At 44.7% G+C, this 22,726-nt stretch overlaps 2 pseudogenes; both read left to right on the top strand.

Annotated features, from left to right (window-relative positions):
* Positions 1 to 4,184, top strand: part of LOC133381722 (zinc finger protein 208-like) — a 32,324-nt pseudogene extending 28,140 nt beyond the window's left edge.
* Positions 4,185 to 7,455: 3,271 nt separating this feature from the next.
* The window catches only part of LOC133381721 (zinc finger protein 208-like), a 32,589-nt pseudogene continuing 17,318 nt past the window's right edge, over positions 7,456 to 22,726 (top strand).

The following is a 22,726-nucleotide window of genomic DNA, read 5'->3' as shown; positions in this document are numbered from 1 at the left end:
AGTTAAGGGGGGCAATCCAGTGGGTAAAAATAGCAGCTTCATCCAGTAGTTAAATTTTAATATCCAAGCGTGGGTCTCAATCAGAAGGGCACCTAATTCCAAGCGCAAGGTCACACTGGGGACACATCTCGGAGCGCCCAAAATGGACCTCATGAATTTAGATTGTACCCTCTCCAACAATGCGTAATTGCCTCCACTACAAATTTGGGTCCCGTAAAGAAGTTGAGGAAGCACCTTGGCGTTGAATACCTGGACTGCTGCCGGAATGTACTGACCGCCCTTTGTATAAAAGAAGGTCAGTAAAGCTCCGGCTGATTTCTGTGCGGTCGTAGCAGACTGGACAAAATGCGCATTCCAAGAACCTAAGGGATGGAATGCAATGCCAAGGTAACTGAAGGCGTTGACTTGGTCAATAATATGGTTGTCAATTTGCCAGCGGTGTTTATGTCTACTTTTGGCGAAAACTAAAACCTTGCATTTCGCATAGTTAATTCTCAAAAGTTCATCCACACAAAAGGAGGCAAGTTCTCTTAAGAGACGACGTAAGCCCACCTGCGTTTGGCATAACAGGGCAATGTCTTCGGCATATAGAAGACAGGTTAAGTGTCTCCTTGCCAAGACAGGAGGGTGAGAGTTTACTGCCGACAGGTGTTTTGTCAGCGAGTTTATATAGATATTGAATAGGGAGGGAGGGCCATGCAAAGATAAAAGGGGGAGAATAATGGAGATGTAAAAATAGAGAAGCAGATAATTGGGCTTCATCTGTGATGAAATGCTTTGTTTCTGCCTTGAAATTCCAATGTGTTTTTTTCAACCCTCTTCCCCCCCAGCAGGTGACCAGCAGAATGAGAATAATAGAAAACCACAGATGGTGCCACTGGTAATAGCCAAGACTGAGAGTCACACAGGGGAGAAACCATTTAAATGCATGGAGTGTGGAAAGAGCTTCAGTCAGAGCGGTCACCTTACTTTGCATCAAGGAACCCATATAGGGGAGAAGCCATTTAAATGCAGGGAGTGTGGAAAGAGCTTCAGTCAGAGCAATGAGCTTACTTCGCATCAAAGAACCCATACAGGGGAGAAACCATTTAAATGCAGTGAGTGCGGAAAGAGCTTCAGTGTAAGCAGTAGCCTGAAATTACATCACCAAACACACACAGGGGAGAAACCATTTAAATGCATGGAGTGTGGACAGGGCTTTAGTCAGAGAAGTAAGCTTACTTCACATCAAAGAACACACACAGGGGAGAAACCATTTAAATGCATGGAGTGTGGTCAGGGGTTTAGTGAGAGAAGTAAGCTTACTTCACATCACCGAACACACACAGGGGAGAAACCATTTAAATGCAGAGAGTGTGGAAAGTGCTTCAATCAGAACGGTAGCCTTACTTCGCATCAAAGAACCCACACAGGCGAGAAACCATTTAAATGCAGGGAATGTGGAAAGAGCTTCAGTCAGAGCAATAACCTTACTTTGCATCACAGAACACACACAGGGGAGAAACCATTTAAATGCAGAGAGTGTGGAATGAGCTTCAGTCAGAGCAGTGACCTTACTTCGCATCAAAGAACTCACACAGGGGAGAAGCCATTTAAATGCAAGCAGTGTGGAAAGTGCTTCAGTCAGAACAGTAGCCTTACTTTACATGAAAGAACCCACACAGGCGAGAAACCATTTAAATGCAGGGAATGTGGAAAGAGCTTCAGTCAGAGCAGTAAACTTACTTTACATCAAAGAACCCACACAGGTGAGAAGCCATTTAAATGCATGGAGTGTGGAAAGAGCTTCAGTCGAAGCAGTGACCTTACTTCGCATCAAAGAACCCACACAGGGGAGAAGCCATTTAAATGCAAAGAGTGTGGAAAGAGCTTCAGTCAGAGTAGTAGCCTTACTTCACATCAAAGAACCCACACAGCGGAGAAGCCATTTAAATGCAGTGAGTGCGGAAAGAGCTTCAGTGTAAGCAGTAGCCTGAAATTACATCACCAAACACACACAGGGGAGAAACCATTTAAATGCATGGAGTGTGGACAGGCCTTTAGTCAGAGAAGTAAGCTTACTTCACATCAAAGAACACACACAGGGGAGAAACCATTTAAATGCATGGAGTGTGGACAGGGGTTTAGTGAGAGAAGTAAGCTTACTTCACATCAAAGAACCCACACGGGGGAGAAGCCATTTAAATGCTGTGAGTGCGGAAAAAGCTTCAGTCAGAGAAGTAAGCTTACTTTGCATCAAAGAACCCATACAGGGGAGAAACAATTTAAATGCAGTGAGTGTGGAAAGAGCTTCAGTCAGAGCAGTGACCTTATCTTGCATCAAAGAACCCACACAGGGGAGAAGCCATTTAAATGCAAAGAGTGTGGAAAGAGCTTCAGTCGGAGTGGTAACCTCAGATTACATGAAAGAACACACACAGGGGAGAAGCCATTTAAATGTAACGAGTGTGGAAAGAGCTTCAGTCAGAGAAGCAAGCTTACTTTGCATCAAAGAACCCACACAGGGGAGAAACCATTTAAATGCAGGGAGTGTGGAAAGAGCTTCAGTCAGAGTGGTAACCTCAGATTACATGAAAGAACACACACGGGGGAGAAACCATTTAAATGCTGTGAGTGCGGAAAGAGCTTCAGTCAGAGAAGCAAGCTTACTTTGCATCAAAGAACCCATACAGGGGAGAAACAATTTAAATGCAGTGAGTGTGGAAAGAGCTTCAGTCATAGCAGTGACCTTATCTTGCATCAAAGAACCCACACAGGGGAGAAGCCATTTAAATGCAAAGAGTGTGGAAAGAGCTTCAGTCGGAGTGGTAACCTCAGATTACATGAAAGAACACACACAGGGGAGAAGCCATTTAAATGTAACGAGTGTGGAAAGAGCTTCAGTCAGAGAAGCAAGCTTACTTTGCATCAAAGAACCCACACAGGGGAGAAACCATTTAAATGCAGGGAGTGTGGAAAGAGCTTCCGTCGGAATGATCACCTTACATTACATGAAAGAACCCACACATGGGAGAAACCGTTTAAATGCAGGGAGTGTGGAAAAAGCTTCAGTGTAAGCAGTAACCTTGTTTTACATCACAGAACCCACACGGGAGAAACCATTTAAATGTTGTGAGTGGAAAGAGGTTCAGTCAGAGCACACTTACTTCACATGAAAAAACACTGTGGAGTAACTTTTTTAATGCACGGAGTATGGAAAGAGATTCAATGAAAGCAGTAGGCTTACATCACAGGGGATACACAGGAGAAACAATTGAAATTTAGGGAGTATGGAAAGAACTTCAATGGGAGCTTTATTCTTCATCTTGCAGGCTACATAGATTAAAGCTCTATACAGGTTGGTGCCAGGATTCTTAAAAGATTATCTCACATGTTATATATGCAGCCCATCACTGAAGTCTGCAGAAGATGGCCTCTTACGCATACCATCTCATTGGGAAGTCCACTCTGCATGATAGAGAAACCTGGCCTTTTGTGTGGTGGCATCTACTTTTTTGAACTTCCTCCTGATACATATCAGACAGGTTTTTTTTGTGTGGTGCCTATAGAAGACCTTCCTTTTTCAACAAACCTTTTAAGGGCAGAGCTTTATTACTGTTTCTGTGGGATTTTAGAAGGTAAAGGTGTCCCCGCACTTGTAGTGCGAGTCGTTTCCGACTCTTAGGGTGACGTCTTGCGACGTTTACTAGGCAGACCGTATATATGAGGTGGGACTGCCAGTTCCTTCCCCGGTCTTTCTTTACCCCCCAGCATATGCCGGGCACTCATTTTACTGACCACGGATGGATGGGAGGCTGAGTGGACCTCGACCCCTTTTACCGGAGATTCGACTTCCTCCTTCCGTTGGAATCGAACTGCAGACGTGAGCAGAGCTTCGGCTGCATTACTGCCGCTTACCACTCTGCGTCACGGAGGGTCTGTGTGGGATTTTAAAATGTTTTTAATTGGTTTGCATATGAAATGTTTTTTTTATTGTTGGTATTTTTGAGATACTTTCTGGGAAGTGATTTCTAAATGAAAATAAAATAATACTAGTCCTTGTTTCTAATGGTCTCCTTACTGATTGTTTTCATATAGTTTGGTTTAGCATACCTTTAACTGTTGATTTTATTGGTTTTTAGTGTTTTTTAAATGTTGATTTTTTTATTGACCATTTTAATGTACATTTTCTATTCTTTATAAAATTCTTCTGCAGAGTACACATTTTATTAATATAAATAACAAAAAAATGTATTTTTGTGTATAATATGGTTTTTATTTTGCTTAGATGTTTTTTGTATTGGCTATTCTAACATCTTTCATAAAGTAAAATGAATTCACTAGTTTTCTGCTGATGTATTTTAAATACATTTTCCAAACTGATTTCACTCCACAGTCTCATCTGGTCTCAGTGCTATTTCCTAGCAGGCAAATGAAGGACCTCACTGTCATCTGGTGCGCATAGAGAAAAGGAGTGAGAATTGGGTTTTGTCAGCGGTCACATAGCCAAATGGCTTCTCCAGGCAATAGAAGGGCCTTTAGGAAAGGCAGCAAAGCTGCAGAAAATCTCTGCTTAAATTATTGGGGGAGGCAGTTTGTTGGGATAGATAGTTCTGGGCCAGATATATGAATGGGAACAGTCCCCGTTCGGGGCTGTTCATTCCGTTCCGGAGGGCATTTTGGTTGTTAAAGGGTTGATAAAAATGCTATCGGAATGGTTTTTGTTCCTAAATGTTGTTCTCATGTGTCTCTAACACATCCTAGTATTTTGGGCATCAATTTCTTTTCTAAAGAGCCCATTCCGGCGTGTTCCGTTCCAGCTTTTACACCGTCCCTCCTGAACACTTTACTTTTTACACACAAATGTGTATATTGTATATATCACACAGCACACACGCACACACCTATCTCGCCACTGCTTCTGCGGGAGGCAAGAGAGGAAGAAGAGGTGCAATATTGGGACAGATGGGAGGGAGGAAACTGTTGGCAGTGGGGGGACAGAAGCACCTCTTGCCACTTAGTCCTCCGATGGGTTAAGGCAAGGAATTCTGGTTCCTAGAGAGGCAGGAAGTCTTAATCACATGGAGGGGGGAGAGCATATTGAAGGGGAAGTAGGAGGGCTGTCTTCATTGGTATTCCGGGTAAAGAAAGTATTAGGCCCAGAGAGGAGGAAGCGGGAGCGTGCAGAGGGCAAAGAGGTGCAAGGGGGGGGATTTGGTATTTTTGTTGGGGGGTGAGGGAAAAGGAGGGAAGAGCCCCACTCCCCCCTTTTCCTCAGGGGGACCCATGCTGCATGCAATCCATTTGCAGAGGGGGGTCCGAAGTGCCGCGGGGTTGGCCTTTCGAGGCCCTCTTGGAAGCCATCGCCCAGGGAAAGGGATGCAGCTGTTGGGGGTTGATGTCCTGTGTTGGTTTTGAGGGCCACAGCTGGGGGAGGGGAGCTGCCTTTGCAATTCCTGAACCTGACAGGGGACTGGTGGGGGGAGGGGAGAGAGAAGGAAGTTTTGCTTTTTGGGAGGGGGAGGGGGTTGATGGAAGTGGCCCCTCTTCCCTCTGGGCATCCCTAGAAAGTGCCCCAGAGCTGGAGGAAGAGCCCCTTTTGGATTTCCTAAACTGGAAGAGGGGCTGGTCAGTTTCCTTCCTGCCAGGCAAGGAAGATGGAGGGATGGAGAGAGGAATCTGAAACTGACCAGGCTCTGAATGGGCTTCTAGAAGCTCTCAAGGCAGAGGATGGAGGAAATGGATGAATAAATGTCCCCTCCTCAGCTGGGCTCCAGGGGAAGAGGCTTCTCCAGACATCCCCTTGGGAGTGTGTTGGAGGGGAACATTGAAGCCCCCTTGGGGTGGATCTCAGCTTCTCTTGCAGGATTGGCTCCTCTGTGGGGGTGCTGGCAGCGTCCCCTCTGTCCAAAGCACAATAGCTGGGCAGTGGTCGCAAGAGCTCTGTAAGGCGGTCTTGGATGAGAGCCTGTGGCTAATGTAGTGGTTAGGGAATATTCTTCAACCCGAGGGCCACATTTACGCACAAGCAGCCAATTTACTGTCAAATGCCAGAGTGGGTAGAGCTATGGATGTGTCACTGACATTTGTATAGTAGAGTCTCTTGTAGCCAGGAACAAGTCAGACATTTCTTCAGTGCAATTAATTAATTATTAGATTTATATCCTGCCCTTCCTCCCAGTGGGAGCCCAGGACAGCAATACAGAGCTCTCTAAGGAGCGGGGTCAGAGCACTGGGGGGGGAGAGAAAAAAACTGCTTTCCCTCCCAAATTTTCCACTTTTGTTATGGGCCTTCACATCTCTACAGTAGTGTAGTGGCAAATTCAGAAGTGCAGGGTCCTTTCATGATAGCCATGCCCCCTCCCATCCTGTTCCTGCTGGGTTGAGAATGAGATGCATGTTAATGCCTTCTCCCACAGCTAGGAGCCAAAAAGCATGGAAGGGCAAAGTGTTGCCTCCTGAGAAGAGTCTCAGTGGCTGACTTCACCTCCTTTCACTCTGATTCACTCTAATTATCAGGAAAGAACAAGGAAGCATGTTAGAAGACTCTTCTCAGTGGCTAATACACTCTCCTTTCTTGCTGATTGGCTCACAAGTTGCTGGAGACATGGGGACTCTGCTGAGAGCCTGCTCCCAAAGAAGTAAGGGGTCTAAGATCTCCCCCCCCAGATCTATGCAGGTCTCTGGGTCTACTTTTTTTCAGCCCAGCCCACCTCACTGGATTGTTGTGAGGATAAACTTTTATGTGCCACTCTAGATTTCAGACATCCACTCTGTGTGGGACCTTCCACATCTGTGGAAGTGTGTGTGACTATTGTATTGGAATCACAGTTTAATGCTGAACTATGTCCACAGAGACCCAGGTTCAAATCCCTGCTCAGGAGTGAAATTCAGGTGGTGTCCTGGTACCAGTGACAGTGTTGATGTGAAGACAAAAGGAGGGGGACAAATTATGTTTCCCACTGTGAGCTCATTAGAGGAAAGCCTGCACAGAAATATAAAAATATATTGAAATGTTTGGATAAACCTATAATAAGCAAATCAACTTATTACCCCAGTTGCTCAACCCTGTGTGGTGAGTTTGCTGTTAAGCTTTCCACCTTGTGCATCACCTCTCCAACTTGGAGTAGTGTTCTGTAACTTGGTGCCCTCCAGGTATGGTTGGACCAACTCCCATCAGCCCTGGACAACATGGCAAAACGCCAGGGATGATGGGAGTTGTAGTCCAGGAATGTCTAAAGGTTAACTCAGATTATACAAGTGGATGGTACCAAATAACGTGTCCTGCTGATCTTGAAATGGATGTATTGCAAGTTGTTCTTCATACTCTTTTCATTGCCCAGTGAGCTGAACCAGACTGAATGCATCTCACTTTTCCTCTCCCCATATTTCTGATGGAAAGACTGGAGGTGTTTTGCATCCCCAGGAAGCTCCAAGATGGAGTCATTTGACCAAATTCACCCCCAGTATTTCTTGACAATGTGTGCAAAACCTATTTTTTTGCCAACTGTCAGGGAGATGACATGGAATTAATATCTGTGCAGAATAAATTTTTAATTATATCCATGATGAAAAGGGCCCAATAATAAAGCCTGAAATGGTTCACAATGTGACGAAGAAACTCTGTGGGGCTCAGGAATTAAAGACTTTGCGGAAGCAGAAGCAGAGATGAGAGGTGAGGGGTCCGAGATGGGTGAAATTCCTGGGGGTGGCAAAGGACACAACAGGTGCCCAAGCATGGAGAAAAGTCTGGAAGAAACTGGAGAATGTTCTGAGAGAGATTTGGGGCCTTTAAGGCCTTTTGCAGATCAAGCATTGTGGGGGAAAACAACAGAGGAAAGGGACGTGCCATTTATTGATTTGGATTGAGGCTGCTTATAACATTCAAACCTCTGAAACCCAAATTGGCATGAAGGATGAAATCCCTCCCATTCTCCGTCTCTCCCCTGCAGGCCCTTGAGAGCTGCTCCCTACAAAACATGCATCGTGGTGAAAGCTGTGGGAGTCCCAGAGCTGGCCTAGTTTACTCCTCCCTCTCAGGCAGCGCCATGGCCTCAGAGGCACCGTCCGGATTGTCTCTTCTGTGGGATAGAGTGGAAAGAGCAGCCGGGCAGCCCAATCAGGTAAGGGGAGGATCATTGGGGGAGAGACCGAGGGGACAGCTGGGGTGCATCTCTCTGAGCATAGCGGGGAGGGCTCTGGGAGAATACTACCTTTGAGGCTGCATAAGGAGAGCCTGCCGGATCAGGCCAATAGCCCGTCTGTTCCAGCAGCCGGTTCTTGCAGTGGCCGACCAGATGCCTGTGGGAAGCCTGCAAGCAGGACCTGAACACATGAGCACTCGCCCCACTTGTGATTCGGTGACACGTGTCTGGCAGAACTCTGGCAAAACTCCTAAAATACACTCTTGGAGAGGTGGGATCTTTTTCGAGAGACAGTCAAGCTCTGCCCTGCAATTGTGTCTGAGCAGTGTAAAATCCAGAAATACTCTCCCCCACAAAAGCTAAATAAAAAGTAACTGTACTAAAGAAATGCAAACAAAAAGGGAGTGGGACAGCTTCAAGAGAGTCACATGGCTTGGTACCAAAGTACCTGATGGAACGCCTCTCCTGATACGAACCCACTCGTACACTCCGCTTAACATCTAAGGCCCTCTTCTGGGTGCCCACTCCGAGGGAAACTCGAAGTCCGGCAACAAGGGAGAGGGCCTTCTCAGTGGTGGCCCCCAAATTATGGAATGATTTCTGTGATGAGGTGAGCCTGGCGCCAACACTTATCTTTTCGGCGCCAGGTCAAGACTTTCCTCTTCTCCCAGGCATTTTAGCATGTGCTTTTAAATTGCTTTTTAAAATGTATTTTTAGATTTCTATATCGTTTTTGTGGTAAACCACCCAGAGAGCTTCGGCTATGGGGTTGTATATAAATGCAATAAAATTAATTAATTAATCCCAGCGTGCCCCACTGGTCAGGCTATTAGTACGATATGAACCAAAGTGTAGCTGCCAAGTGTCCTGCTCTGTTGCAATTCCCAGCATACTGCCTCTGGCAGTGGAGGCAATGCATTGCCATTGTGGCTCGTAGCCACTGATGTCCTGATCCTCCATGGATTTGTCCAATCTTCTTTGAAAGCTATTCAAGTTTTTGGCTGAGCAAATGGTACATGTTGGAGAAACTGCCTCTTCTTCTTCCATGATCTGTTGCCCTTCCAGGGTCTGGTGACCTTTGAGGAGGTGGTCGTGTATTTCACGGAGGAGGAATGGGCCCTGCTGGATCCTGGCCAAAGAGCTCTGCACAGGGAAGTCATGGAGGAGAATTATGAGACGGTGGCCTCTCTCGGTAAGGGCACTTTTCCCCCTTGACTGATGAATGTTGAAGGTATGGATTTAGTACCTGTGCTATTTAACCTTCCACTGCAGGGATGCTGTCATGGAAATGGGTGCCTGGACCCTGGATATTTGGGGAGGGACTGCAGCTCAGAAGGGGAACACCTGCTTTGCATGTAGAAGGTCCGAGGTTTAGTCCCTGGCAGCTCCAAGAGGGGTGAAAGGATCCGGTGAATGCAGCTTCCTCTGTTCTTGGGGCTTTTTGATCATTAAGTGCGAAAAGTGCCCCTCCCTGCCGCCTTTAGCTGCCCCATGATGAAAAATCTTACCTTGCAGCAGGAGGAGGAGAGGGCAGGAGCTCCCAAACTCCAGCAGAGCATCTTCTCTTGCATCCTCAACAGATGATTGACACTCTGTGCCTTGTACTCTAACCTCCCAGTGGGAAGAGATGCTCCTGGGAGCACCTCCTGCCTCCTCCCTCTTCCTTCCTCTGCCCAAAGGTCAGCTTTTGTCTTTGAAGCAGGAAGAAGCGGCAGTTTGGAGAAGAGGAAGCGGAGGTGGAGGCTACAATTTGTAGGGAATGACCTCCAGAAGACAGGACAGAGAGCAAGATTTAGCTTTGCCAGCTCTGGTGGGAAGTCTGGAAACATAAATGGAGCACAGAGACTCTTTGACTCAGGCAGGGACACAGCGAAGGCAGCAGGCAAGAGGGACCCCGAGAAAGGCTCCTTGGCAGCTGGAACAAGGGCCGTTCCCTCAGCTAGCAGAGATCCCAGGAAAGCAGAAATTGCAGCAGCAACCTTGACGGGACCTTTGTTGCAGCAGAAAAGGGTCGAGAGAAGGCAGGAAGCGGACTTCCGGGAAGGGTGACTTAGCCTGTGCCTGCTTTTGGGACGGGCTCCCACCGCAAAAGAAGCTTATTCAGATATAAATCAGTCAAAACATTTTTTTTTTGACTGATGAAACGTCTCCCGGGCAGGGAGAAACGAAGAGATTAACCTCAAAGCCTATTTTTGTTGTGAGGACTAGATTTCATTAATTTATGAGACGAGGTCCAACCGACAAAGAGGGACGGATTTTTCATCAAGCTCTATCTGATAAAGCGACACGTTCATCTTTTCTTCAAAGAGAGAACGGACTAACAGGCAAGCACCCTTCTTTCTATATTTTTTTTTATTTGACTTAAATCGTTGCAGTAAAAGGAGATTTGCCAGATTGATCGGCTTTGGACATCTTCTCGGTGAGCTATAACTCTTCTCTGCTATTCACTAATTAACAGCTTATCTCTGTTTTTGTTGCAAAAAGCTGTCCTGGATTTGCATTCTAAAGATATACACAGAAGAGGGATTTCTATTCTTGATTTCTATTCTGAAGAATATTATATTGTCTGAGACTACTCTCTTTTTGGTTTATTTTATTTTGACGAATCTGTTTCCTGACGACGCCATTAATTGTTTCGATCCTGGGAACTACATTTTGTTTTCTTAAGCATTGAGAGATAAGGCTGGCTGCTCTGTTTATACTGTGATGTCATCAAGCTTGGAGTATTAACCCAATTGTTGCTGAAATAAGAAGTGGTTCTCTTATATTTTTCTTTTAAAATGGCAATCAAGAAAGTGGCTGAGAATCTGGAAGTAAGTAGGTTTCAGAAAATAATGGATGAGATTGAGATAACGAAACGAACCCTGAGACAGGGTTGTAAGGAGCTGAAAATTGAATTGTGCAAAATGATGCAGGAGTTTAAAGAAATAGGGGTCCCTGTGAGAGAGGAGACCCTGGAGACTGGAACAAACGTGGAACAGGAAAAAGATCTGGAGTTTATGGATTTTAGAAATAAAATCTACTGTTTGGAATTCAATGTTGTCTCTGAAGAAATTGGTGAAGATATTAGAGATAAAGTTATCAATGGCATGGATAATCTTCTGGACTGGAATGATGTGATGGAGCCTAATATAGAGAAAACCTATGGAATTAACTGCAGACATGTGACAATGGAAAAACTTTCAAGAGATGGGCCAGTACATTTTGTAAAAAAGAATAGAGATATGATTTTGCAGCAGTATTCCAGCAACCTATTCAGAATGGATGGCAAGAAGGTATTTGGGATGGAGGAAATTCCCATCAGACTCTTACTGTATGACTATGGCTATGACAGCAAGATTATTACGGAATACTGATAATGGAGGATTGGACACTGAAATTACTGGACTTAACAAGACTATTGAAGATGGAAGATGGAAGATGGAACTAATAGGGATAATAGAATAATGGCTACTGAAATTATTGAACCTAACAGATTCTGATGAGATGGATTAATCGAAATGTTTATTTTGACTATGGTTATGATAATAAGATTATTATAATTATTAATGAGATGGATTAATCGATATGCTTATCTGGAGAAAAATTGATAGATATATTTCTTAAAGAATTGAAACCTCTCTTTGACTTTTTGTGGAAAGAATAAAGTAATGTTTACGAGATTTGATGATTAAGTAAGATAACTACTGGAGGAAAGTGATTTTATAATATGATTTAAGAGACAGGATTGTTATTCATTGTAGACTTATAACTGATTTGATCTATGACAAATGGGAAGTCAATATTTTACTTTTTATTTTTTTTTGTTTAACTATTTTTGATTTTGTTTTTTGTCTTTGAATGTTTTATGGTTTTGTCTTGTATGTTTTATGAAAATCTGAATAAAAATTATTGAAAAAAAAAAGAGAGAAGGCAGGAAGCTGAGGTACGGAAGGAAAAGCAGGGGAGGGTGATGGAGTCAGACCCCAGTTGAGATGTGGGGCTAAGATAGATTTCAAGCAGCAAAAGGAACCGCACAAACTGGAACCCAGAGTGGGACCAGGAGTTCAGTTTTATCCACTTTTGGGAAAGGTTTCAAAGCAGATTCCCACATTGGTTAGCTGAGGGAGTTCTCTCTCCTGACCAGGTCATGTCCTGTGCATACGACTTGCAATGTCATCTCAGTAGAGAAGACCAATTTTACTCCTTAGGCTACTTTTACCCATCAGTTTTTGCCGGCAGTTAGGTCTGACCAGGTGAACCAAGTGGCCAGAGATCCCAGCCAAGAATCTTTTTAGGTCTAGGAATATCTATTGGCCGATCAAGAAAGGAAATCTTTATCAGTGTCTATGTATAATTAACATGTCTAATTTACTATACTTTGTGGACATAGCCACATATCAGAACATAGGTCTTACACAGCACATACAAAGGGGATGTACGCTAACGTGTTGCATTTCAAAGGACAGCATAGGTCACATTGATTTCCATCTGAAAAGGAGTGATCTCACCTTTGCTGCGTGTGGACCTTAACACTCAGAGCAGGTGGTTCTTTCTTCGACCAGTGTCACGGACAACTGGTAAAAATCCCCAAGGCTGTCCGTCTTTTATAGCTCTAGTTTGTATCTATCTAGACCAGGGTTTCCCGACCTTTGAGCCACAGATGTTGTGGGACTACAACTCCCATCAGCCCCATCCAGCATGGCCAATGGTCAGGAATTATGGGAACTGTAGTCCAGCAACATCTGTGGACCAAAGGTTGGGAAACCCTGATCTAGACTCTGTCAGTTCATGCTCATATTACTACTATACTCTTGTTTCCATCATTTGAACTCTCATCCTAACCTGCATCTTGATGCTGATGTTGTATTCTGATAAGTTCTCCTGACTCACCCCTGTACAGCTTCAGCCATATATAGACATGATCATTGGCTGAATGCCCGGACTCCTTATACAATGTTGATACTTTACGGGAAAGAATTTATTTTGGAACTACTGTAAACAAAACTCAAAGGAAAAAAGATTATTTAAGTGGCAGCTTGTCTTTTTACTCATGTTTTGGCTTGTATTGTTTGCGCCACTTTCCCCCACATAATTTTATGTAAATCAATTATAAAGAATTGGAGATGGCCAATTTCTATAAATACAGGTGGCCTGTGACACAGTGAATTGCATCCACTGTTGCTGACTTTACTAGGTTCTGCCCTAGTAGTTTGCAGCCTACTAAGAAGCTGGCTTTACTAGGTTCACCCCCAACAAGCATTTCAAGATGAGCTTCATGCCCAGTGGACGCATGTTCACAAGTGCCAGACTGACCCTACTTGGTCCACACAACTCTGTTGTATTCACCGAGAGCAGGACTTACCAGATCAAAATTATACCTTTTCTTATCTATAAAAATCTCTGTTTGTAACGGCTGAATATTTTCTGGTCAAAAGTAACTAGTCTTGTCTATTTCCTTCAAAGAGTCGGACCTCCGTTCGTATTGGGAAGAAAGAAACGATCCCTTTATCCAGTATCCCAAAGATGCGACATCAACAGGTAGATGTTCAGCTGCGTTGAGGCCCCATTTTGGTTTGGAAATTGTAGGATTTTTCAGTTCCTGTGTAATATGATTCATTGCAGATTAATTGACCCATCAGGGTGTGAGTTCTCCTGGAGAACATCTTAGATGTCTTTAGGAAGAGCCTGGTGGATCAGGCCAATGGCAGCATTCCTATAGGAAGCAAGCAAGCAGGACCTGAGTGCAACCCTTGCCCCGTTGGGAGCACAGAGACTGTCTTAAAGCTGCAAAGTGCTCTCTGAAGCACCCTTCCCCCTCCTTTCATAGTGCAGGAGGGAGGGAAAAAAGGTGCCTTTCGGATGGGCTGCCTGCCAGAGAAGTCCCATGCACAGCCGATCTTTCTAAAAAGCAGTGGCTTCCGAAAGGGAACAGGCACCCATAGCCAAGCTGAGCCCTTGGCTCGCCACCCCACACTGCTTCTTTCAACTTCAGGAGCTGAATGGGGCTGCTTCACAGAGCAGCGCTGGGAGGGAGAAGTGATTTCCATTCATTGGAAACAGCTTTCCCTACCTTGAGCAAAGACTCATTCAACCACTGATCAGCTGACTGGCAGGTGCAAGTGTGCCCCAGTCCAGCAAAGGAGCAATTGGCAGCCCATTTCAAGGTGCTGGTGGTTCTTTTGAAGCCTCACCTTTATCTGCCGCACATCTGATGTCAGATCGGAGGGTGGTGCCTTTATGTCCTCCCTGTAGACTTCCCATTCGCATCTGATCAGGCACTGTGAGGATGCTGGACTAGATATTTATTTTATTTATTTATTTAATTTAATTTATATACCGCCCTAAGCCAAAAAGGCTCTGTGGGCGGTGTACATAAGAGATAAAACAAGCACAATATATAAATACAATAAGTATAACGAAATCAAAGATCAAAACAAACAATAACAAAGAACCAACAACGTCAAAATACAACAATAATGAAAATACTGATAAAATACACTATAAAATACAATTTAAAATACACTTTCAAATGCCTGGGAGTATAAAAAGGTTTTCACCTGGTGCCGAAAGGATAGCAGCGTTGGCGCCAGGCGTACCTCATCGGGGAGACTATTCCACAGTTTGGGGGCCACTACCGAAAAGGCCCTAGTTCTAGTCACAACCCTCCGGGCTTCTTGATGGGATGGCACCCGGAGGAGGGCCTTAGATGTTGAGCGCAGTGTACGGGTAGGTTCATATTGGGAGAGGCGTTCCACCAGGTATTACGGTCCCATGCCGTGTAGGGCTTTATAGGTCAAAACCAGCACTTTGAATCTAGCCCGGAAACAAATAGGAAGCCAGTGCAGATGAGCCAGAACAGGTGTTATATGAGCAGACCTTCTGGTCCACGTCAGTAATCTGGCCGCTGCATTCTGGACTAGCTGTGGTTTCCGAACTTTCTTCAAGGGCAGCCCAACGTAGAGCGCATTGCAGTAGTCCAGCCTAGATGTTACCAGAGCGTGAACAACTGAGGCAAGGTCATCACTGTCCAGATAGGGACATAGCTGGGCTACCAGTCAAAGATGGTAGAAAGCATTCCGTGCCACCGAGGCCACCTGGGTCTCGAGAGACAAGGAAGGATCGAAAAGAACTCCCAAGCTACGAACCTGTTCCTTCAAGGGGAGTGTAACCCCATCAAGAACAGGATGAACATCCTCCATCTGGACAGTGAAGGCACTCACCAACAGCGTCTTGGTCTTGTCAGGATTGAGCTTCAGTTTGTTAGCTCCCATCCAGTCCATTATCACGGCCAGGCAGCGGTTTAGCACGTTAACAGCCTCACCTGAAGAGGATGAAAAGGAGAAATAGAGTTGTGTGTCATCAGCATACTGATGACAACGCACCCCAAAACTCCTGTTGACCGCACCCAGCGGCTGCATGTAGATGTTAAAAATCATGGGGGACAGGACCGATCCCTGCGGGACTCCACAATGGAGAATCCAGGGTGTCGAGCAATGTTCCCCAAGCACTACCTTCTGGTGACGACCCACCAAGTAGGAGCGGAGCCACTGCCAAGCAGTACCCCCAACTCCCAACTCCGTGAGTCTTCCCAGAAGGATACCATGGTCGATGGTATCAAAAGCAGCTGAGAGATCAAGGAGAATCAACAGAGTTACACTCCCCCTGTCCCTCTCCCGACAGAGGTCATCGTACAGGGCGACCAGGGCTGTTTCGGTGCCATAACCAGGCCTAAAACCGGATTGAAATGGATCAAGATAATCAGTGTCATCCAAGAGCGTCTGGAGCTGGCCGGCAACCACCCGCTCCAGGATCTTGCCCAGGAACGGAACATTCGCCACAGGTCTATAGTTGTTCAAGGTATCTGGGTCCAAGGAGGGTTTCTTCAGGAGTGGTCTCACCACCGCCTCTTTTAGGCAGTCAGGGACCACTCCCTCTCTTAAAGAGGCATTTATTACCTCCTTGGCCCAGCCGGCGGTTCCGGTCCTGACAGCTTTCACCAGCCAAGAGGGGCAAGGATCCAGTACAGATGTGGTCGCCCGCACCAGTCCAAGGATCCTGTCAACATCCTCAAGCTGCACAGACTGAAACTCATCCAATAAATGAGGACAAGACCGTGATCTGGATACTTCATTAGGTCCAACTGCTATAATATTGGAGTCTAAGTCCCAGCGAATGCATGCGATCTTATCTTGGAAGTGCTCGGAAGTGATGCCTTCACGTGCTCCCTGTAGACTTCCCATCTGCATCCACTTTGGCACTGTGAGGATGCTGGAATAGATAGGCCTGTGGTCTGATCCAGCCAGGCTGTTCATATAAGGAGGGGGAATGGCATCCAGGTTGAAGTTTCCTTCCCATCTGCTGAGAAATCCCCAAATTAAGATAGCTGGATTGGTTTCCACAGTGTCACTGAATTGAGATTTTTGAACAGTTTCTTGTCCACAAGAGACATTTGGATCTACATGTCCCTGTGCTATTCATCTCCAGGAGATCTAAGATCGTTCTTTGTTATGGAGAGAGGAGAATAATTTCAGTTCAGAACTAACTAGCTTATCTGTATCTTTGAAAGAAATGTCAAACCTGGGCTTAGTCTCTTGGCTGGAAGAACAAGATCTAATTGTACAGGGCTTTGATGAAGGGGAGAGATCAGTCGGGCATTCCCCTTACGGTTCAGAGCATCATTGCAAACTCGTGTAGTGTTGGTCTTTGGCCATCCCTGTCTTAGCTCAGCTAAGTTTAATCCCTTGAATCTTCAGGTGGAATTTAGAAGTGTCTTTATCTGAAAACCTGCAGCGCAGCTGCCAGCCAGTATTGACAGTACTGACCTCGAGGGACCAGGGTCTGATTCAGTATATCACAACTTCATTTGTTCCTATATTTCTGTCTGACCGGCTCTTTTGACTGCAGTCAAATTATTAAGAATCAAGGAGAAGTGAGCTGTGCCCAATTTGTCCTGTTCTGCAGACTTGCTGCCCTTCTCTTCCCCCACACCCCACTTTTCATTGCATATTATTTTAGAAATATATATCACAGTTGTATGGCAGTAGCAGGAAACCCAGACAAATCTGGGCTTAGTGACATCAAGTGTTATATGGACCTGAAAGGAATTTATGTTGCTGTGTGAGACTGCAGGATATTCAGGTAACCTTGCTTTCATCTGGCCACGCAAAGATAACGTAAAATCTTTATTACGGTCCAAGACCAGCGGTATAATTACGGATCCTCTGAATATCAGAGTGGAGATAGAATAGAATACAGTATCAGTGCAGTGAGAAAGCTAAAAAGCTAAAACCGGGTCCACATAGTAATCTAGCTAAAACCTTGATCTAATAGACATCGCATTAGGTCCCTCCTGCGAGCCATAGCAGCTGTGCAGAACGAGGCGACCTCAGAGTGATCCGTGATTCTGAATCTGCCATTAAATATTGTAAAATCATAGCTTCTGGGCTCAGAGGAAGATTAGATAAAAGTGGGGAGATGAACTTAAGGCGGAGATCTGAATAAAAAGGGCAGCAAAGTAGTACAAGGTTCACTGTCTCGACCGCATCTGCTCCACAGGGGCAAGTTCGATCATAACAATCGACTCCCCTGTATCTACCCTCCATTAGTGCCGAGGGCAGAACATTGAGTCGTGCCAGGGTAAAAGCTCTCCTGAGTTTCGGGGTAGATAAACTTGAAATGTAAGTGGCCAAGATACAGGGATTTACATTAATACTGCATTCTGAATAAGCGGCAACTAGGCTCATGTTGTTCTGATACTCAACATCTTTGAGGCGTTGGATGATTGTTGTTTTAGCGGTCGTATGGCCTAGGGCACCAATCGCTGGGAGCGAAAAACCGAGAGTTCTGAGTTTGTGAATCGTTACCCGATGCCATTGAGATTGGAAGGAATCTTCCAAAGTTAAGGGGGGCAATCCAGTGGGTAAAAATAGCAGCTTCATCCAGTAGTTAAATTTTAATATCCAAGCGTGGGTCTCAATCAGAAGGGCACCTAATTCCAAGCGCAAGGTCACACTGGGGACACATCTCGGAGCGCCCAAAATGGACCTCATGAATTTAGATTGTACCCTCTCCAACAATGCGTAATTGCCTCCACTACAAATTTGGGTCCCGTAAAGAAGTTGAGGAAGCACCTTGGCGTTGAATACCTGGACTGCTGCCGGAATGTACTGACCGCCCTTTGTATAAAAGAAGGTCAGTAAAGCTCCGGCTGATTTCTGTGCGGTCGTAGCAGACTGGACAAAATGCGCATTCCAAGAACCTAAGGGATGGAATGCAATGCCAAGGTAACTGAAGGCGTTGACTTGGTCAATAATATGGTTGTCAATTTGCCAGCGGTGTTTATGTCTACTTTTGGCGAAAACTAAAACCTTGCATTTCGCATAGTTAATTCTCAAAAGTTCATCCACACAAAAGGAGGCAAGTTCTCTTAAGAGACGACGTAAGCCCACCTGCGTTTGGCATAACAGGGCAATGTCTTCGGCATATAGAAGACAGGTTAAGTGTCTCCTTGCCAAGACAGGAGGGTGAGAGTTTACTGCCGACAGGTGTTTTGTCAGCGAGTTTATATAGATATTGAATAGGGAGGGAGGGCCATGCAAAGATAAAAGGGGGAGAATAATGGAGATGTAAAAATAGAGAAGCAGATAATTGGGCTTCATCTGTGATGAAATGCTTTGTTTCTGCCTTGAAATTCCAATGTGTTTTTTTCAACCCTCTTCCCCCCCAGCAGGTGACCAGCAGAATGAGAATAATAGAAAACCACAGATGGTGCCACTGGTAATAGCCAAGACTGAGAGTCACACAGGGGAGAAACCATTTAAATGCATGGAGTGTGGAAAGAGCTTCAGTCAGAGCGGTCACCTTACTTTGCATCAAGGAACCCATATAGGGGAGAAGCCATTTAAATGCAGGGAGTGTGGAAAGAGCTTCAGTCAGAGCAATGAGCTTACTTCGCATCAAAGAACCCATACAGGGGAGAAACCATTTAAATGCAGTGAGTGCGGAAAGAGCTTCAGTGTAAGCAGTAGCCTGAAATTACATCACCAAACACACACAGGGGAGAAACCATTTAAATGCATGGAGTGTGGACAGGGCTTTAGTCAGAGAAGTAAGCTTACTTCACATCAAAGAACACACACAGGGGAGAAACCATTTAAATGCATGGAGTGTGGTCAGGGGTTTAGTGAGAGAAGTAAGCTTACTTCACATCACCGAACACACACAGGGGAGAAACCATTTAAATGCAGAGAGTGTGGAAAGTGCTTCAATCAGAACGGTAGCCTTACTTCGCATCAAAGAACCCACACAGGCGAGAAACCATTTAAATGCAGGGAATGTGGAAAGAGCTTCAGTCAGAGCAATAACCTTACTTTGCATCACAGAACACACACAGGGGAGAAACCATTTAAATGCAGAGAGTGTGGAATGAGCTTCAGTCAGAGCAGTGACCTTACTTCGCATCAAAGAACTCACACAGGGGAGAAGCCATTTAAATGCAAGCAGTGTGGAAAGTGCTTCAGTCAGAACAGTAGCCTTACTTTACATGAAAGAACCCACACAGGCGAGAAACCATTTAAATGCAGGGAATGTGGAAAGAGCTTCAGTCAGAGCAGTAAACTTACTTTACATCAAAGAACCCACACAGGTGAGAAGCCATTTAAATGCATGGAGTGTGGAAAGAGCTTCAGTCGAAGCAGTGACCTTACTTCGCATCAAAGAACCCACACAGGGGAGAAGCCATTTAAATGCAAAGAGTGTGGAAAGAGCTTCAGTCAGAGTAGTAGCCTTACTTCACATCAAAGAACCCACACAGCGGAGAAGCCATTTAAATGCAGTGAGTGCGGAAAGAGCTTCAGTGTAAGCAGTAGCCTGAAATTACATCACCAAACACACACAGGGGAGAAACCATTTAAATGCATGGAGTGTGGACAGGCCTTTAGTCAGAGAAGTAAGCTTACTTCACATCAAATAACACACACAGGGGAGAAACCATTTAAATGCATGGAGTGTGGACAGGGGTTTAGTGAGAGAAGTAAGCTTACTTCACATCAAAGAACCCACACGGGGGAGAAGCCATTTAAATGCTGTGAGTGCGGAAAAAGCTTCAGTCAGAGAAGTAAGCTTACTTTGCATCAAAGAACCCATACAGGGGAGAAACAATTTAAATGCAGTGAGTGTGGAAAGAGCTTCAGTCAGAGCAGTGACCTTATCTTGCATCAAAGAACCCACACAGGGGAGAAGCCATTTAAATGCAAAGAGTGTGGAAAGAGCTTCAGTCGGAGTGGTAACCTCAGATTACATGAAAGAACACACACAGGGGAGAAGCCATTTAAATGTAACGAGTGTGGAAAGAGCTTCAGTCAGAGAAGCAAGCTTACTTTGCATCAAAGAACCCACACAGGGGAGAAACCATTTAAATGCAGGGAGTGTGGAAAGAGCTTCAGTCAGAGTGGTAACCTCAGATTACATGAAAGAACACACACGGGGGAGAAACCATTTAAATGCTGTGAGTGCGGAAAGAGCTTCAGTCAGAGAAGCAAGCTTACTTTGCATCAAAGAACCCATACAGGGGAGAAACAATTTAAATGCAGTGAGTGTGGAAAGAGCTTCAGTCATAGCAGTGACCTTATCTTGCATCAAAGAACCCACACAGGGGAGAAGCCATTTAAATGCAAAGAGTGTGGAAAGAGCTTCAGTCGGAGTGGTAACCTCAGATTACATGAAAGAACACACACAGGGGAGAAGCCATTTAAATGTAACGAGTGTGGAAAGAGCTTCAGTCAGAGAAGCAAGCTTACTTTGCATCAAAGAACCCACACAGGGGAGAAACCATTTAAATGCAGGGAGTGTGGAAAGAGCTTCCGTCGGAATGATCACCTTACATTACATGAAAGAACCCACACATGGGAGAAACCGTTTAAATGCAGGGAGTGTGGAAAAAGCTTCAGTGTAAGCAGTAACCTTGTTTTACATCACAGAACCCACACGGGAGAAACCATTTAAATGTTGTGAGTGGAAAGAGGTTCAGTCAGAGCACACTTACTTCACATGAAAAAACACTGTGGAGTAACTTTTTTAATGCACGGAGTATGGAAAGAGATTCAATGAAAGCAGTAGGCTTACATCACAGGGGATACACAGGAGAAACAATTGAAATTTAGGGAGTATGGAAAGAACTTCAATGGGAGCTTTATTCTTCATCTTGCAGGCTACATAGATTAAAGCTCTATACAGGTTGGTGCCAGGATTCTTAAAAGATTATCTCACATGTTATATATGCAGCCCATCACTGAAGTCTGCAGAAGATGGCCTCTTACGCATACCATCTCATTGGGAAGTCCACTCTGCATGATAGAGAAACCTGGCCTTTTGTGTGGTGGCATCTACTTTTTTGAACTTCCTCCTGATACATATCAGACAGGTTTTTTTTGTGTGGTGCCTATAGAAGACCTTCCTTTTTCAACAAACCTTTTAAGGGCAGAGCTTTATTACTGTTTCTGTGGGATTTTAGAAGGTAAAGGTGTCCCCGCACTTGTAGTGCGAGTCGTTTCCGACTCTTAGGGTGACGTCTTGCGACGTTTACTAGGCAGACCGTATATATGAGGTGGGACTGCCAGTTCCTTCCCCGGTCTTTCTTTACCCCCCAGCATATGCCGGGCACTCATTTTACTGACCACGGATGGATGGGAGGCTGAGTGGACCTCGACCCCTTTTACCGGAGATTCGACTTCCTCCTTCCGTTGGAATCGAACTGCAGACGTGAGCAGAGCTTCGGCTGCATTACTGCCGCTTACCACTCTGCGTCACGGAGGGTCTGTGTGGGATTTTAAAATGTTTTTAATTGGTTTGCATATGAAATGTTTTTTTTATTGTTGGTATTTTTGAGATACTTTCTGGGAAGTGATTTCTAAATGAAAATAAAATAATACTAGTCCTTGTTTCTAATGGTCTCCTTACTGATTGTTTTCATATAGTTTGGTTTAGCATACCTTTAACTGTTGATTTTATTGGTTTTTAGTGTTTTTTAAATGTTGATTTTTTTATTGACCATTTTAATGTACATTTTCTATTCTTTATAAAATTCTTCTGCAGAGTACACATTTTATTAATATAAATAACAAAAAAATGTATTTTTGTGTATAATATGGTTTTTATTTTGCTTAGATGTTTTTTGTATTGGCTATTCTAACATCTTTCATAAAGTAAAATGAATTCACTAGTTTTCTGCTGATGTATTTTAAATACATTTTCCAAACTGATTTCACTCCACAGTCTCATCTGGTCTCAGTGCTATTTCCTAGCAGGCAAATGAAGGACCTCACTGTCATCTGGTGCGCATAGAGAAAAGGAGTGAGAATTGGGTTTTGTCAGCGGTCACATAGCCAAATGGCTTCTCCAGGCAATAGAAGGGCCTTTAGGAAAGGCAGCAAAGCTGCAGAAAATCTCTGCTTAAATTATTGGGGGAGGCAGTTTGTTGGGATAGATAGTTCTGGGCCAGATATATGAATGGGAACAGTCCCCGTTCGGGGCTGTTCATTCCGTTCCGGAGGGCATTTTGGTTGTTAAAGGGTTGATAAAAATGCTATCGGAATGGTTTTTGTTCCTAAATGTTGTTCTCATGT

Source organism: Rhineura floridana, chromosome 3 (assembly GCF_030035675.1).
Source record: "Rhineura floridana isolate rRhiFlo1 chromosome 3, rRhiFlo1.hap2, whole genome shotgun sequence".
Taxonomy (NCBI): Eukaryota; Metazoa; Chordata; class Lepidosauria; order Squamata; family Rhineuridae; genus Rhineura; species Rhineura floridana.
Note: the sequence above shows the minus strand (reverse complement) of the source record. Positions and strands in the feature narration are given on the sequence as shown.